The sequence below is a fragment of the Scyliorhinus torazame genome, chromosome 1 (genome assembly GCF_047496885.1).
Source record: "Scyliorhinus torazame isolate Kashiwa2021f chromosome 1, sScyTor2.1, whole genome shotgun sequence".
Classification (NCBI taxonomy): Eukaryota; Metazoa; Chordata; class Chondrichthyes; order Carcharhiniformes; family Scyliorhinidae; genus Scyliorhinus; species Scyliorhinus torazame.
Window position 1 is genome coordinate 80,679,055 of NC_092707.1, and position 15,763 is coordinate 80,694,817.

Sequence of the window (15,763 nt, forward strand, 5' to 3'; positions counted from 1 at the left end):
TCCTTTGCAGAATTAACTGCCCCAAATATTTTTAAATGCAATGCAGAAGTGCTCTAGGACAATTGGTTGCCAGGCAGAAGTGATTCTTTCCTGGCATTGGGCAGAGGCGGACTTACACTTTTGGGGGCCCATACTCTCCCTTTTTGCATCGCCTGCACCTTGCACCCTTCTTGAAATGATGTGGCATGGTGGCATAATGGTTAGCCCTGCTGCCTTACAATGCCAGGGACCCGGAGTCGATTCTGACTTTGGGTGACTGTCTGTGTGGAGTTTGCACTTTCTCCCTATGTTTGAGTTTATTTCCGGTTGCTCTGGTTTCCTCCCACAGTCCAAAGATGTGCATGTTAGGTAGATTTGCCATGCGAAATTGCCCCTTAGTGTGCCCAAATGTGAAATGGAGTTATGGGGATAGGGCGGGAGAGTGGGCCGAGGGTACTGTTTGAAGGTGGGTGCAGACTCAATGCATTGAATGCCCTCCTTCTGCTCTTCTGATTTGGGACAATCCTGAGTAAGGAAATGCCAGTTATCGGTAATTAATTCAAAAATTGGTGACAAGCCCAGTGTATCAAAGACCAGGGGCGAAATTCTCCCGAAACGGCGCGATGTCCGCCGACTGGCGCCCAAAACGGCGCCAATCAGACAGGCATCGTGCCACCCCAAAGGTGCAAAATCTCCGCATCTTTGGGGGCCAAGCCCCAACATTGAGGGGCTAGGCCAACACCGGAGGAATTTCCCCCCCGCCAGCTGGCGGAAACGGCCTTTGTTGCCCTGCCAGCTGGCATGGAAATGACATCTCGGGGCGGCGCATGCGCGGGAGTGTCAGCGGCCGCTGACAGCATTCCCGCGCATGCGCTGTGGAGGGAGTCTCTTCCGCCTCCGCCATGGTGGAGACCGTGGCGGAGGCGGAAGGGAAAGAGTGCCTCCACAGCACAGGCCCGCCCGTGGATCGGTGGGCCCTGATCGCGGGCCAGGCCACCGTGGGGGCACCCTCCGGGGCCAGAACGCCCCGCGCCCCCCCCAGGACCCCGGAGCCCGCCCACGCCGCCTTGTCCCGCCGTTCAAAAGGTGGTTTAATCCACGCCGGCAGGACAGGCAATTTATCGGCGGGACTTCGGCCCATCCGGGCTGGAGAATCGAGCGGGGGGGCCCGCCAACCGGCGCTGCCCGATTCCCACCCCCGCCGAATCTCTGGTGCCGGAGACTTCGGCAACCGGCGGGGGCGAGATTCACGCCAGCCCCCGGCGATTCTCCGACCCGGCGGGGGGTCGGAGAATGTCGCCCCATATTGTCACAGTTCTGCCTTAATCATGCCATAATTTTACAAGAAACCAATGATCGAGAAATAGGTCAGTATAATGTTGCTTCTAACTATCTGTACAACTATGTGCCATTCTTCGTTGATATCTTACATACAAACATAGGTCCATTGAAAATAGAAGCAAGAGGAGGCCTTTCAGCCCTTCGAGCCTGCTCCGCCATTCATGGCTGATCATCAAGTTCAATATCCTGATCCAGCATCCTCCCCCATCCCTTGATCCCTTTAGACCCAAGAGCTATATCTAACTCCTCCTTGAAATTACAGAACATCTTGGCCTCAACTACTTTCTGTGATAGTGAATTCCACAAATTCACCACTCTCTGGAAGAAGAAATTTCTCATCGCCTCAGTTCTAAAAGGATTTAGCTCTTATCCTCAAACTATGACCCCTGGTTCTGGACTTCCCTGAACATTCTTTCTGAATTTGCCCTGTCTAATCCTGTTGGAATTTTTAAAGTTTCTATGAGATCCCCTTTCACTCTTCTAAACTCCAATGAATATAATCCTAACCAATTTTCGGGAACCTTGGATAACAAGAGATATTGTAGGCCTTGTCAAAAAGAAAAAGGAGGCATTTGTCAGGGCTAAAAGGCTGGGAACAGGCGAAGCCTGTGTGGAATATAAGGAAAGTAGGAAGGAACTTAAGCAAGGAGTCAGGAGGGCGAGAAGGGGTCACGAAAAGTCATTGGCAAATAGGGTTAAGGGAAATCCCAAAGCTTTTTACACGTACATTAAAAGCAAGAGGGTAGCCAGGGAAAGGGTTGTCCCACTGAAGGATAGGCAAGGGAACCTATGTGTGGAGCCAGAGGAAATGGGTGAGGTACTAAATGAATACTTTGCATCAGTATTCACCAAAGAGAAGGAAATGGTAGATGTTGAGTCTGGAGAAGGGTGTGTAGATAGCCTGGGTCACATTGAGATCCAAAAAGATGAGGTGTTGGGCATCTTGAAAAATATTAAGGTAGATAAGTCCCCAGGGCCTGATGGGATCTACCCCAGAATATTGAAGGAGGCTAGAGAGGAAATTACTGAGGCCTTGACAGAAATCTTTGGATCCTCACTGTCTTCAGGTGATGACCCGGAGGACTGGAGAATAGCCAATGTTGTTCCTCTGTTTAAGAAGGGTAGCAAGGATAATTCAGGGAACTACAGGCCGGTGAGCCTTACATCAGTGGTAGGGAAATTACTGGAGAGAATTCTTCAAGACAGGATCTACTCCCATTTGGAAGCAAATGGACGTATTAGCAAGAGGCAGCATGGTTTTGAGAAGGGGAGGTCGTGTCTCACTAACTTGATAGAGTTTTTCGAGGAGGTGACAAAGATGATTGATACAGGTAGGGCAGTGGATGTTGTCTATATGGACTTCAGTAAGGCCTTTGACCTCATGGTAGACTAGTACAAAAGGTGAAGTCACACGGGATCAGGGGTGAGCTGGCAAGGTGGATACAGAACTGGCTAGGTCATAGAAGGCAGAGAGTAGCAATGGAAGGATGCTTTTCTAATTGGAGGGCTGTGACTAGTGGTGTTCCGCAGGGATCAGTGCTGGGACCTTTGCTGTTTGTAGTATATATAAATGATTTGGAGGAAAATGTAACTGGTCTGATTAGTAAGTTTGCAGACGACACAAAGGTTGGTGGAATTGTGGATAGAGATGAGAACTGTCAGAGGATACAGCAGGATTTAGATTGTTTGGAGACTCGGGCGGAGAGATGGCAGATGGTGTTTAATCCTGACAAATGTGAGGTAATGCATTTTGGAAGGTCTAATGCAGGTAAGGAATATACAGTGAATGGTAGAACCCTCAAGAGTATTGAAAGTCAGAGAGATCTAGGTGTACAGGTCCACAGGTCACTGAAAGGGGCAACACAGGTGGAGAAGGTAGTCAAGAAGGCATACGGCATGCTTGCCTTCATTGGCCGGGGCATTGAGTATAAGAATTGGCAAGTCATGTTGCAGCTGTATGGAATCTTAGTTAGGCCACACTTGGAGTGTTGTGTTCAATTCTGGTCGCCACACTACCAGAAGGATGTGGAAGCTTTAGAAAGAGTGCAGAAGACATTTACCAGAATGTTGCCTGGTATGGAGGGCATTAGCTTTGTGGAGCGGTTGAATAAACTCAGTTTGTTCTCATTGGAACGACGGAGGTTGAGGGGCGACCTGATAGAGGTCTACAAAATTATGAGGGACATAGACAGAGTGGATAGCCAGAGGCTTTTCCCCAGGGTAGAGGGGTCAATTACTAGCGGACATAGGTTTAAGGTGCGAGGGGCAAGGTTTAGAGTAGATGTACGAGGCAAGTTTTTTATACAAGAGGGTAGTGGGTGCCTGGAACTCGCTACCGGAGGATGTGGTGGAAGCAGGGACGATAGTGACATTTAAGGGGCATCTTGACAAATACATGAATAGGATGGGAATAGAGGGATACGGACCCAGGAAGTGTGGAAGATTTTAGTTTAGTCGGGCAGCATGGTCGACACAGGCTTGGAGGGCCGAAGGGCCTGTTCCTGTGCTGTACATTTCTTTGTTCTTTGTTTTGACTTAGTCTCTCCTCATATGACTTCCCAGGAATCAGCCTGGTAAACCTTCACTGCACTACCTCCACAGCACAAACATCCTTCCTCAGATAAGGACACCAAAACTGCACAGAATACTCCAGGTGTGGCCTCACCAATGCCCGAGACAATTGCAGTAAAACATCCCTATTCCCAGGATGGCACAGTGGTTAGCACTCCTGCCTCACGGCGCTGAGGACCCGGGTTCGATCCCAGCCCTGGTCACTGTCCATGTGGAGTTTGCACACTCTTCCTGTGACTGCGTGGGTCTCACCCTCACAACCCAAAAGATGTGCAGGCTAGGATTGGTCATGCTAAATTGCCCCTTAATTGGAAAAAAAAGAATTGTGTACTCTAAATTCAAAAAACAAACATCTCTATTCCTATACTCAAATCCTCTCGCTATGAAGATCATCAAACCATTTGCCTTCTTTGCTGCCTGCTGTACCTGAACACTTCCTTACAGTCACTGATGCACGAGGACACCAAGGTATTGCTGAGTATCCACTTCTCTCAATTTACCCGTTCAAATAATCATCTGCCTTCCTATTTTTGATACCGAATTGGATGACCTCACACTTATCCACATTATACTGCATCTGCCATTTATATGTCCACTCACTCAGCCTGTCCAAATCCCGCTGAAGCATCTCTGCATCCTCCTCACAGCTCACCCTCCCACCCAACTTAGTATCATCTGCAAATTTGGAGATAATACATCTAGTTCCCTCATCCAAATCATTAATATATAATGTGAACCGTTGGGGTTCTAGCACAGATCCCTGTGGTACCCCCCTAGTCACTACCTGCCAATTGGAAAAAGACCCATCATTAACATTATATCATGCAGCGATGTCCTGCACCACTACCTGCTGCCAAGAATGTAGTGTAAGTCTGCATAATGCAGCTCAAAGTGCCACTATATGAACAACTTTCACCCCGACATCACCTTGTATTGAATCAGCTGTCACATGATCTAATACCATTAAATCCAGATTAACTCAAGGTTGCTCAGTTACCTTCAAGGCCCATCTCAAGTAGCATAGAGGATCATGAGCTGAAATGGCCCCTTAAATAAGTTGGTGAGCTCAACTTGGGGAGGTAATGCGCAAAACATTGTGGAATTCAACTCTAGCTCTCTGCTTCTTGGTTGGAGAGTATTGCACTTCTGTGCAGCTAAGCTTCATGCACATAAAATTAGCCGAGGTACAATTTAATTAAACAGAAATGTGACCAGCGAGCACCAAAATGGTGACCAGTCCTCTCAAGTATATAAACCCCAACTTTAAATCTGGGCAGGAGACATGCGGGTGGGGAGTGGAGCAGCTGGCAAATCATCAATTCATTGGCAACCTGAGGTCTGGGAAATTTTTAATCTTGGACTTGCTTTGTAAAGGCCACGTCAGTGTCCCACATAACCTGGTGGGAAGTAACAGCTGGGCCGACTGGTGGGTGCAAGTAACGTGTCGGATGACAGGACCCCTATTGCAGGACCTGAAGAAATGGTCCCAAGCACATGGGTAAGTGGTTGCGAGTGAATTTGGGAGTTTGGAAGGAGGCTGAAACATTTCTGGTGGGATCCAGGAAGAACATAGAACATAGAAAATACAGCACAGAACAGGCCCTTCGGCCCACGATGTTGTGCCGAACCTTTGTCCTAGATTAATCATAGATTATCATTGAATTTACAGTGCAGAAGGAGGCCATTCGGCCCTTTGAGTCTGCACCGGCTCTTGGAAAGAGCACCCTACCCAAACTCAACACCTCCACCCAACACCAAGGGCAATTTGGACATTAAGGGCAATTTATCATAGGCCAATTCACCTCACCCGCACATCTTTGGACTGTGGGAGGAAACCGGAGTACCCGGAGGAAACCCACGCAGACACGGGGAGGACGTGCAGACTCCGCACAGACAATGACCCAATCCGGAATCGAACCTGGGACCATGGAGCTGTGAAGCAATTGTGCTATGCACAATGCTACCGTGCTGCCCTTAAGAACAAATAAATCTACACTATATAATTTTACCGTCATCCATGTACCTATCCAATAGCTGCTTGAAGGTCCCTAATGTTTCCGACTCAACTACTTCCACAGGCAGTGCATTCCATGCCCCCACTACTCTCTGGGTAAAGAACCTACCTCTGATATCCCTCCTATATCTTCCACCTTTCACCTTAAATTTATGTCCCCTTGTAATGGTGTGTTCCACCCGGGGAAAAAGTCTCTGACTGTCTACTCTATCTATTCCCCTGATCATCTTATAAACCTCTATCAAGTCGCCCCTCATCCTTCTCCGCTCTAATGAGAAAAGGCCTAGCACCCTCAACCTTTCCTCGTAAGACCTACTCTCCATTCCAGGCAACATCCTGGTAAATCTTCTTTGCACCTTTTCCAGAGCTTCCACATCCTTCCTAAAATGAGGCGACCAGAACTGTACACAGTACTCCAAATGTGGCCTTACCAAAGTTTTGTACAGCTGCATCATCACCTCACGGCTCTTAAATTCAATCCCTCTGTTAATGAACGCGAGCACACCATAGGCCTTCTTCACAGCTCTATCCACTTGAGTGGCAACTTTCAAAGATGTATGAACATAGACCCCAAGATCTCTCTGCTCCTCCACATTGCCAAGAACTCTACCGTTAACCCTGTATTCCGCATTCATATTTGTCCTTCCAAAATGGACAACCTCACACTTTTCAGGGTTAAACTCCATCTGCCACTTCTCAGCCCAGCTCTGCATCCTATCTATGTCTCTTTGCAGCCGACAACAGCCCTCCTTACTATCCACAACTCCACCAATCTTTGTATCGTCTGCAAATTTACTGACCCACCCTTCAACTCCCTCATCCAAGTCATTAATGAAAATCACAAACAGCAGAGGACCCAGAACTGATCCCTGCGGTACGCCACTGGTAACTGGGATCCAGGCTGAATATTTGCCATCCACCACCACTCTCTGACTTCTATCGGTTAGCCAGTTTGTTATCCAACTGGCCAAATTTCCCACTATCCCATGCCTCCTTACTTTCTGCATAAGCCTACCATGGGGAACTTTATCAAATGCCTTACTAAAATCCATGTACACTACATCCACTGCTTTACCTTCATCCACATGCTTGGTCACCTCCTCAAAGAATTCAATAAGATTTGTTCGGCAAGACCTACCCCTCACAAATCCGTGCTGACTATCCCTAATCAAGCAGTGTCTTTCCAGATGCTCAGAAATCCTATCCTTCAGTACCCTTTCCATTACTTTGCCTACCACCGAAGTAAGACTAACTGGCCTGTAATTCCCAGGGTTATCCCTAGTTCCTTTTTTGAACAGGGGCACGACATTCGCCACTCTCCAATCCCCTGGTACCACCCCTGTTGACAGTGAGGATGAAAAGATAATTGCCAACGGCTCTGCAATTTCATCTCTTGCTTCCCATAGAAAGATTAGAAAAAAAGGTACATTCAACCTCTGGGTCTCTTCAGGCTCTGGATCGTCTTCCAACTGGATTGTTCTGATGGGAAACCATCAAGAGCTCAACTTAAAATTGGGCGGCAGTTGTCTCATCACTGCCCAATCTGCACATGTTGGCTTCCAGGTGTGAATGCTCAGAGGAGCCGATCACGATTGGAACCTATGGGAAGACACTGGAGATGTCTGAGCATATTCACTGTTTGTCCGCCTGGTTTCTGCTGGGTAGGCAGGGTTAAAAACTGTCTGATATCCACCAAACGTCAGGTGATATTCTTCATTCTTTCATGGGTTGTGGTCATTGCTGGCAAGGCCAGCAATTATTGCCCATCCCTAACTGCCCTTGAACTGAATGGCTTGCCCGGCCACTGCAAAGAGCAGCTAAGAGTCAACCATATTGCTATGGATTTGGAGTCATGTGTAGGCCTGACTGGGTAAGGACGCCAGATTTCCTTCCCGAAAGGGCATTAGTGAACCAGATGGGATTTTTTAAAATGACAATCGATGGTCACCATTATCGAGAGTAAGTTTCAATTCTAGATTTATGAATTGAATTTACCTTCCACCAGCTGCTCTTGTAGGATTTGAACCCTTGTCCCCAGACCAATAGACTGGATCTCCAGACTACTAGCCCAGTGACATACCCCACTAGGCCACCATCTCTCCATGTTATAGCAAAGAATATCCTGGAAAAAAGTCTTGTAGCTGCCCCAACATGGACTTTATGAAGATTAGATAGGAGGTGCTTTGCCACTGACTGAGCAGTGGTAGGACAACCTGGATTAGGCTACACCTGTCTTCGCTGAAGGTTGCTGTCTTCATTATGGTAACCAGAAACCCTCTTTCGGAATCCCCTTACTTAACATATCACCTGATTAACTGTAGGGACTGGCTGTTGGTTCTTATCATAGAATTTACAGTGCAGAAGGAGGCCATTCGGCCCATCGAGTCAGCACTGGCTCTTGGAAAGAGCACCGTACCCAAGGTCCACACCTCAACCCTAACCCAGTAACCCCACCCAACACGAAGGGCAATTTTGGACACTAAGGGCAATTTATCATGGCCAATCCACCTAACCTGCACATCTTTGGACTGTGGGAGGAAACCGGAGCACCCGAAGGAAACCCACGCACACACGGGGAGAATGTGCAGACTCCGCACAGACAGTGACCCAAGCCGGAATCGAACCTGGGATCCTGGCGCTGTGAAGCAATTGTGCTATCCACAATGCTACCGTGCTGCCCTATTCCGCATGGACCTCACGATCAGGAAGAGGGAGACGCGTTCATTGATGAAGCCCTAATTATTTCAGATGTTGTGTGGCAAGTTCTACTCTGCCACATTGTTTCCTTTTCTTATACTTCCTTCCTCTTCCATTTTTATATCATAACACCCGTGTTGTCTTGTCCAGAGTGAGTGATAATTTGCTATGTGAATTCAGTCAAGCTCCATTAGTTGCTCAGATTGTTTAATACACCCCTCAATTTGAATCTAAGCCTTTTTACAGCTCACTCTCGACCAGCCCTAGCTTTTTATTACCTTTTTAAAACTAAAACTTCAGCCTAATGTGAACTTGAAGTGAATGATGTCAGTTAATCCTTGGAAATAGTTGCTATGGATCTTTTAGCAGTGGACATGTTAAGCTTTTATCTAACAGTACTCTCAAAGTATGTATACATCCAGAGATCTGGGGCGACATTCTCCGACCGTGAATCCCGCCCCCGCCGGTTGCCGAAGTCTCCGGCACCGGATATTCGGCGGGGGCGGGAATCGCGCTGCGCCGGTTGGCGGGCCCCCCCGCTCGATTCTCCGGCCCGTATGGGCCGAAGTCCCGCCGATAAATTGCCTGTCCCGCCGGCGTAAATTAAATCACCTAACTTACCGGCGGGACAAGGCGGCGTGGGCGGGCTCTGGGGTCCTGGGGGGGCGCGGGCGATCTGACCCCGGGGGGTGCCCCCACGGTGGCCTGGCCCGCGATCGGGGCCCACCGATCCGCGGGCGGGCCTGTGCCGTGGGGGCACTCTTTCCCTTCCGCCTCCGCCACGGTCTCCACCATGGCGGAGGTGGAAGAGACTCTCCCCACTGCGCATGCGTGGGAAACTGTCAGCGGCCGCTGACGCTCCCGCGCATGTGCCGCCCGGAGATGTCATTTCCGCGCCAGCTGGCGGGGCAACAAAGGCCGTTTCCGCCAGCTGGCGGGCGGAAATTCCTCCGGCGTCGGCCTAGCCCCTCAATGTTGGGGCTCGGCCCCCAAAGATGCGGAGCATTCCGCACCTTTGGGGCGGCGCGATGCCCGTCTGATTGGCGCCGCTTTGGGTGCCAGTCAGCGGACATCGCGTCGTTTCCGGAGAGTTTCGTCCCTGGAGCACGTCCTGTGGATTGAAGTACCAACAACTGTCTTAAATCATTTGATTACAGCATCTTAATTCCCACAGGTCGATTGAATGCCTCCATGACATCCTTATTTCAATATGAGGGATTACACTTATGTATAATCAATACAAATTTTTTGTTATATTTTTCATAGTAGTTCATTGCAGTGTTAATGTAAGTGTATTTGTGACACTTATATTATAATTATTATAATTATTTTAATAAATTTATAGTACCCAATTATTTTTTCCAATTAAGGGGCAATTTAGTGCGGCCAATCCACCTACCCTGCACATCTTTGGGTTGTGGGGGTGAGATCCACGCAGACATGGGGAAAATGTGCAAACTCCACATGGACAGTGACCTGGGGCCGTGATCGAACCCGGGTCCTCAGCACATGAAGCAGCAGTGCTAACCACTGCGCCACCGTGCCGCCTCATTATTATTATTATTACCGCTTAGCAAGCAGGTTGCATTCATGTGAAGGTTTTGAATGGATCACAAAAGACTCGAGTTGCATGAGATGTGAATTTAAACTTTTTGTTGGACACAAAGGAGTCCGAACCGAATTGGTCAAGAGAAAACTTGGGTTATTGCAAAGCAATTATATATACCATATGCATCGGATCCCAACCGGATCTGCTCTGTCGGTCCCATACCTGGCCGATGTAATACAGATCTCAATCATAAATGTCCTCAGGCTCCCTGCTCCCTTAGCGAGGGAGCTTGTATTCGGCAAGACTCATGGGGAGACTGATTGCTCCAACCCCGTAGATCTCGTGCAGGTTATAACAAACTATAAGAAATTAGGACTGAAAAAGGAAATGGAGATGAATTTTTTAAAAATGTATTTTATTCCAAATATATTCAAAAATACAAAAACATAAATAATCTGGGGAATATTCTCCCCAACTCACAATTTTACAGTCTGTACAAGTTCTTCCCTTTTTCACCCCTCCCCCCACGACAAACAATTTCTCAAAAATGGCCATGAACAATCCCCACAGGGGCCTCAAAGCCCTCCGCTCAACTCCTCAATTCAAATTTATCTTCTCCAACCGGAGAAACTCATACAGGTCCCCATGCCAGGTGGCCACCCTGGTGACATTGTCGACCGCCATTCCAGGAAAATTCTTCGGCGGGCAACCAGAGAAGCGAAGGCCATGACATCGGCCTTCCTCCCCTCCATCAGCTCTAGTATTTTGAAACCCCCAAAATCACCACTATAGGATCATGCCCGACCTCTACCCCCACACTTCTCACACTCAACTGCCACCCCCTGGAAAAAAAACCTCATCCTCTCCCGAATTATGTGTACCCTGTGTACCACCTTGAACTGTATCGAACTCATCTTCGCACATGAGGAGGTTGAATTTACCCTGCGGAGTGTCTCATTCCACACACCCCAACCTATTTCCCCAACCAACTCCTCCTTCCATTTTTCCTTGATCCTCCCCACTTGCGCTACCCCCTGCTCCCCCAGCCACCCGTATATGTCTCCAATCCTACCCTCCCCTTCTACATCCGGAAGCAGTTCCAAAAGGGCAGATTTTGGCAGCCTGGGAAATCCTTCCACACCTTCCGTGCGAAGTCCCTCACTTGTAAATACCTAAATTCACTGCCCTTTGGGAGCTCTACCCTCTCCGGTAGCTCTTCCAGACTTGTGAATCTCTCCTCCAAATATAAATCCCTCGCCCTCACCTCCTCCACCTCTTATACATCCCATCCGTCTCCCCCGGTTTGATCTCATGGTTCTCACACAACGGTGTTAACACCAAAATCCCATCCATCCGAATGTTTCTCCTCCGCTGGATCCACACCCTAATCATGGACTGTACAACTGGGCTCTCAGTATATCTCCTCGGTGCCAGCGGTAGCACCGCCATGACCATGGCCTTCCGGCTGGACGGCATACGGTCTGTTCCTCCATCCTAACCCATTCTAACCCCTCTCCTTCCCACCACTGCCTCACTCCTCCACATTCGCTGCCCAATAGTAGTGCAGCAGGTTTGGTAACGCCAACCTACCTTTCTGCCTCTGCCTCTGTAGCAGGGCCCTCTTTACACTTGGCACCTTCCCCGTCCATATAAACTCCGAAATTACTCCGTCCAACTTCCGGAAAAAGGCCTTCGGAATAAAGATCAAATAGGGACCTTGGCAGGACATTCCTTTTCACCACTTGGACCCCCTGCCCCGCTCTACCTCCGTGTCTCATGTACTGCGCGTAGCGAGCCCTGCAGCCTGTCCTCGGATTGCCAGTTTTAAATTGGTCCCAGCCCTTCCTTTAAATGGTTGCCCCAAAATCCGGTGCCAGTGATTTTTGATGTTCTGTTAATCTGCTGATGAATTGATCTGTTGAAGCTGCTCCACTCTGCCGGTTTCCTTGATTCTTTCCTCATCATCAGTTTCTTTTTCTAAACTATTGTATCTTTAGACCAATGGTACAAAACAAATAGGGGTGGGATTCTCCTCCCGGAATAACGGAATGCATTCCTTGATGGGACAGAAAATCGGACATACACTGGGGGAAAATCAGGATCGATGCAGGCACTGACCCGAATGCGATGCTCCAACCCCCCCCATGCTGGGCGTGAATGAGGTTCACGTTGCGTGCCAGCGGGGGATGTAAATAAATGCAAATGGGTCTTAATGACCCATCTATCTGCATCCATTTAGCGGGCCTGACGCCCTAGGTTCCAGCCTCCAGTGATTCTCCGGTTCCTGCGGATCACTTCTGGTTTTTACCAGCATGGCCTTGACATGGTGGACCTTGCGGTGGGCCAATGGGGCAACGACTCCCGCTTGGCCAACCGCGAGGTCCACCACGTCAGGGCCATGCTGGTCAGGACCATCTGACCCCATCTGAGGGCCTCCTCCCACCCCTACAATGCACTGCCTGCCCACATCTCCTCTAGCAGACCCCCTCAAGCCCCCCCCCCCCCCTCCACAGAGACCCCTGCCATAGGGGAGCCCCCCATGGGGACCCCAAAGAAACACCCTACACAGACCCCCCCCAAACACACAGACACACCCACCACAAGACCCCTCTGTTAAGAAAAGGGGTCCCAGTCTGGAACAGCAGTCCAGACAGGGGCAGCACGGTAGCATTGTGGATAGCACAATTGTTTCACAGTTCCAGGGTCCCAGGTTCGATTCCGGCTTGGGTCACTGTCTGTGCGGAGTCTGCACATTCTCCCCGTGTGTGCTTGGGTTTCCTCCGGGTGCTCCGGTTTCCTCCCACAATCCAAAGATGTGCAGGTTAGGTGGATTGGCCATGATAAATTGCCCTTCGTGTCCAAAATTGCCCTTAGTGTTGGGTGGGGTTGTTGGGTTGTGGGGATAGGGTGGGGGTGTGGACCTTGGGTAGGGTGCTCTTCCAAGAGCCGGTGCAGACTCGATGGGCCGAATGGCCTCCTTCTGCACTGTAAATTCTATGAAAAACTGCAGCTCCACATGTCCACTCCTCAGAAGGAGAGCATTTGTTCCTGCACCTGGTTCCCAGAGATCCACTATTTGCAAGCCATTCATAGCTTTTGAATAGTGGTCTGTGATTGACAGCTCAGAAAAAAACATTTGGAGCTTTGATCCATTCATATACTTTCACACTTCAGTGTCCTAAGTGGTGAAACTCCAATGTTTGTAAACATTGCCCACATCAAAGAAGGGTAAGTGCAGTGAAATCACACGCATTAGTGATTGGGATGCACTTAGTGCTTGAAATGCACTTACCTTGCTTACTATCTGTGTTTATATTTCCAGCAAGCTTTCGCGCATGCTCTAATTTTCCCTCAATAATCTTTTCATAGATTATCATAGATTATCATAGAAATTACAGTGAAGGAGGCCATTCGGCCCATCGAGTCTGCACCGGCTCTTGGAAAGAGCACCCTACCCAAGGTCAACACCTACACCCTATCCCCATAACCCAGTAACCCCACCCAACACTAAGGGCAATTTATCATGGCCAATCCACCTAACCTGCACATCTTTGGACTGTGGGAGGAAATCGGAGGACCAGGAGGAAACCCACGCACACGCGGGGAGGATGTGCAGACTCCGCACAGACAGTGACCCAAGCCGGAATCGAACCTGGGACCCTGGAGCTGTGAAGCAATTGTGCTATCCACAAGGCTACCGTGCTGCCCACGGTACTCTCTTAAAGGTACTCTCACTACAGATATTTATATACACACCAATTTATAAACACCCATTTCTTAAAGGTACTCTCACTACAGATATTTATATATACACCCATTCTGAACACCCATTTCTTAAAGGTACTCTCACATGACACTATATATTATAAAAATGTACTGGTTAGCACGGTTGCTTCACAGCGGCAGGGACCCGAGTTGGATTCCCAGCATGGGTCACTGTCTGTGCGGAGTCTGCACGTTCTCCTTGTGTTTGTGTGAGTTTCCTCCGGGTGCACCAGTTTCCTCACACAAGTCCCGAAAGTCGTGCTTGTTAGGTGAATTGAATATTCTGAATTCTCCCTCAGTTCACCCGAACAGGCGCCGGAGTGTGGCGACTAGGGGATTTTCACGGTAACTTAATTGCAATGTTAATTTTAGCCTACTTGTGGCACTAATAATCATTTTTAATTATTATTATTAGTAGTAATTTTTTCTTGTTTTTATATTGTCTCTAATCTTCTAATCTGTCACCCATCTTTGTGCACCTAAATGCCTTTTTTAAAAGTTTGATACTGTCTTTAACTGTTTTAGTTAACTACCAGATGGTGTATCCTTCCCTTGGAATTTTTCTTCTCGTTGGAATGTATATTCTGAAATTCCAAAGAAGGGGGATCGGACTGTATATATCGGGGAGCAGCAGGCTTTTGCTCGCCATTTACGGAGTCGGAGTGTCTGAATTACACTGTAGATTATTGCAATTACTAGAAGGGAGTTCCATTTGGCAATGTTTTCGCACCAGGTGGGGGTTTCGATGTCTGTCTTTATGTGTGGTGTAGTGTCCCGGCTGGTGGTGGTCTGTTGGGTGGTAGTGTTCGGGGCTGGTGTGAGGTTTGTAACAAAAGTCCGTTGAGCGCGCAGTTGCAGAAGTCCAGCAATGATCCAAACGCATGTCAGCAGTCCTTGCTTCATCCTATGTTTTCTGTTTTCCGTGTAATCCTGGGGGTGCATGCATAGTATCTGTTATTATATTGTATGGCTTTACTGTATGGCTATATGTTATATGGCTTTGATCTTTGCGTCCTCACTGTCCACGGGGATAGTGCCAGAGGACTGGAGCGTGGCGAATGTTGTTCCTCTGTTCAAGAAAGGGAACAGGAATGACCCTGGTAATTATAGGCCGGTTAGTTTTACTTCGGTGGTCGGTAAGTTAATGGAAAAGGTCCTGAAGGATAGGATTTATGACCATTTGGAAAGATGCAGCTGAATCCGGGATAGTCAACACGGATTTGTGAAGGGCAAGTCTTGCCTCACAAATTTGATTGAATTCTTTGAGGAGGTAACTAAGTGTGTAGCTGAAGGTAGAGCAGTTGATGTCATGGATTTTAGTAAGGCGTTTGATAAGGTTCCCCATGGTCGGCTTATGAAGAAAGTAAGGAGCTGTGGGATAGAGGGAAATTTGGCCAATTGGATAAGTAACTGGCTATCACATAGAAGACAGATGGTGGTGGTGGATGGAAAATTTTCAGACTGGAGACCAGTTACCAGTGGTGTACCACAGGGATCAGTGCTGGGTCCTCTGCTATTTGTGATTTTTATAAATGACTTGGAGGAGGGGGCTGAAGGGTGGGTCAGTAAATTTGCTGATGACACCAAGATTGGTGGAGTAGTGGATGAGGTGGAGGGCTGTTGTAGGCTGCAAAGAGACATTGATAGGATGCAGAGCTGGGCCGAAAAATGGCAGATGGAGTTTAACCCTGATAAGTGCGAGGTGATTCATTTTGGGAGAAAAAGTTTGAATGTGGATTATAGGGTCAACGGCAGGGTTCTGAGGAATGTGGAGGAACACAGATCTTGGGGTTCATGTCTACAGATCTCCGAAGGTTGCCACTCAAGTGGATAGAGCCATGAAGAAG

At 48.5% G+C, this 15,763-nt stretch overlaps 1 protein-coding gene across 1 annotated transcript in view; it reads left to right on the top strand.

The window, feature by feature from the left end:
- The window catches only part of LOC140409034 (coiled-coil domain-containing protein 60-like), a 128,529-nt gene that overhangs the window by 63,008 nt on the left and 49,758 nt on the right, over positions 1-15,763 (top strand). The window lies entirely within an intron of this gene.